The sequence below is a fragment of the Scyliorhinus canicula genome, chromosome 14 (genome assembly GCF_902713615.1).
Source record: "Scyliorhinus canicula chromosome 14, sScyCan1.1, whole genome shotgun sequence".
Taxonomy (NCBI): domain Eukaryota; kingdom Metazoa; phylum Chordata; class Chondrichthyes; order Carcharhiniformes; family Scyliorhinidae; genus Scyliorhinus; species Scyliorhinus canicula.
In genome coordinates, this window is record NC_052159.1 from 1,704,431 (window position 1) to 1,707,492 (window position 3,062).

Genomic DNA, 3,062 nt, shown 5'->3' on the forward strand with positions numbered 1-3,062 from the left:
TCGCAGCCTATTGGTTGAGCTGACCGCCATTCAGTGTCAGATCCCAGGCGGATTGGCCAGTAGAAACGCCTATCAACTATCGCCCCGCCCTCTGGCCGCCAATCAGGAGCCGCCTGTATTCGTACTGGTTGAGGGATGTGCCAATCAAGCGTTCGCGCCGCTGACTGGCCGCTGGCCTCTGTGTGGACGGGACCGTCGCCTCAATAATTTCATTTGTTTTGATTCTGTCACAAAATCCTCATTGAGCGGATTCCAGCTGGGAAGGAATGGAATTCACCCAGTGGAGCCAGTCTCCGGGCAGCGCGGATTCAGCTATTGGGGCAGATCAGTGGCTTAGCCCCAGCCCAGTAATGGTGGAAACCCTCTCCCCCCTGACCCCGGGAGAGAGACTCGCCCCGCCCCCTCCTCCCGCCATTGGAGGGCAGAGCTGTCCATCAGGGTTGCCGGCCAATCACCTGGCCCTCAGCGTTTAGGGCGGGGCTTCAAGTGCGGCGAAGCACGTGCAGCAGGAGCCTGTCCCCAGCTGCCTGAGGATCCCCAGGGGGGGCAGGCTGGGCTGGGCTGGGCTGGGCTGGGGTCCCCAGGGGGTGTGGGGTCTCCGAGTCCCCAGGGGGTGTGGGGCCTGGGAGTCCCCAGGGGGGCAGGCTGGGGTGGGGTCTCCGGGGGGGGCAGGCTGGGGTGGGGTCTCCGAGTCCCCTGGTGGGGCAGGGTCCCCATGGAGTCCCCAGGTGGGGTGGGGTCCCCAGGGGGGGCAGACTGGGGTGGGGTCCCCAGGGGTGGTCAGGCTGGGCTGGAGTCCACAGGGAGGCAGGCTAGCCTGGGGTCCCCGGGGAGGCTGGGGACCGCAGGGGGGGGAGGCTGGGGACCGCAGGGGGGGCAGCCTGGGGACCGCGGGGGGGGGGGGGGCAGCCTGGGGCAGGGTTCCTGAATCCCCTGGTGGGGTGGGTTCACCATTGGGGTGGGGTCCCCGAATCCACTGGTGGGGTGGGTTGCCCATTGGGGCGGGGTCCCCGAATCCCCTGGTGGGGTGGGGCCCCCATTGGGGCAGGGTCCCCGGGGGGGGGGGCAGGCTGGAGTGTGGTCCCGGGGAGGGGGCAGGCTGGAGTGTGGTCCCCGGGGGGGGGGGGGGGGGAAGCAGGCTGGAGTGTGGTCCCCGGGGGGGGGGGGGGGGGGGGAAGCAGGCTGGAGTGTGGTCCCCGGGGGGGGGGGGGGGGGGAAGCAGGCTGGAGTGTGGTCCCGGGGGGGGGGGGGGGGGGGGGAAGCAGGCTGGAGTGTGGTCCCCGGGGGGGGGGGGCAGCAGGCTGGAGTGTGGTCCCCGAGGGGGGGGGGGGGGGGGGGCAGGCTGGAGTGTGCTCCCCGAGGGGGGGGGGGGGGGGGGAGGCTGGAGTGTGGTCCCCGGGGGGGGGGGGCAGGCTGGAGTGTGGTCCCCGGGGGGGGGGGCAGGCTGGGGTGGGGTCCCCGGGGGGGGGCAGGCTGGGGTGTGGTCCCCGGGGGGGGGGCAGGCTGGGGTGTGGTCCCGGGGGGGGGGGCAGGCTGGGGTGGGGTCCCCCAGGGGTGGCAGGCTGGGGTGGGGTCCCCCAGGGGGGGCAGGCTGGGGTGGGGTGCCTGGGGGGGCAGACTGGGGTGGGGTCCCCGAATCCACTGGTGGGGTGGGTTGCCCATTGGGGCGGGGTCCCCGAATCCCCTGGTGGGGTGGGGCCCCCATTGGGGCGGGGTCCCCGAATCCCCTGGTGGGGTGGGGCCCCCATTGGGGCGGGGTCCCCATGGAGTCCCGGGGGGGCGGGGGGCGGCAGACTGGGGTGGGGTCCGGGGGGGGGGGGGCGGCAGACTGGGGTGGGGTCCCCGGGGGGGGGGGGCAGACTGGGGTGGGGTCCCCGGGGGGGGGGGCAGGCTGGGGTGGGGTCCACAGGGGGGGGCGCAGGCTGGGCTGGGGTGGGGCCCTCAGGGGGGGCGGTCTGGGGTAGGTCCTCGGGGGGGGGGGGGGCAGGCTGGGGTGGGGTCCACAGGGGGGGGCACAGGCTGGGCTGGGGTTTGGTCCCCAGGGGGGGCAGGCTGGGGTGTGGTCCCGGGGGGCGTGGGGGCAGGCTGGGGTGGGGTCCCCAGGGAGTCCCCAGGGGGGGCAGGCTGGGGTGTGGTCCCGGGGGGCGTGGGGGCAGGCTGGGGTGGGGTCCCCAGGGGGGGCAGGCTGGGGTGGGGTCCCCGGGGAGGGCAGGCTGGTGTGTGGTCCCCAGGGAGGGCAGGCTGGGGTGTGGTCCCCGGGGGGCGTGGGGGCAGGCTGGGGTGGGGTCCCCAGGGAGTCCCCGGGGGGGCAGGCTGGGGTGTTGCCCCGGGGGGGGGGGGGGGGGGGCAGGTTGGGTTGTGATCCGGGGGCGGGGGGGGGGCAGGCTGGGTTGTGGTCCCGGGGGGGGGGCAGGCTGGATTGGGGTCCCGAGGGAGTCAGGCTGGGGTGTGGTCCCTGGTGGGGGGGGGGGGGCAGGCTGGGGTGGGGTCCCCAGGTGGGGCAGGCTGTGGTGGGGTCCCCAGGGGGGGCAGGCTGGGGTGTGGTCCCCAGGGGGGCAGGCTGGGGTGTGGTCGCCAGGTGGTCCAGACTGGGGCAGGGTCCTCGAGTCCCCTGGTGGGGTGGAGTCCTCAGGGGGGGCAGACTGGGGTGGGGTCCCCAGGGAGTCCCATGGGGGGGCAGGCTGGGCTGGAGTCCCCAGGTGGGGCAGACTGGGTTGGGGTCTCCGATTCCCCAGGTGGGGCAGACTGGGGTGGGGTTTCCGAGTCCCCAGGTGGGGCAGACTGGGGTGGGGTCTCCGAGTCCCCAGGTGGGGCAGACTGGGGTGGGGTCTCCGAGTCCCCAGGTGGGGCAGACTGGGGTGGGGTCTCCGATTCCCCAGGTGGGGCAGACTGGGGTGGGGTCTCCGATTCCCCAGGTGGGGTAGACTGGGGTGGGGTCTCCGATTCCCCAGGTGGGGTAGACTGGGGTGGGGTCTCCGAGTCCCCAGGTGGGGTAGACTGGGGTGGGGTCCCCGGGGTGGCACGAGGACCTTTCACTTTCCACGCCTGTTTTCAGTTTCCTT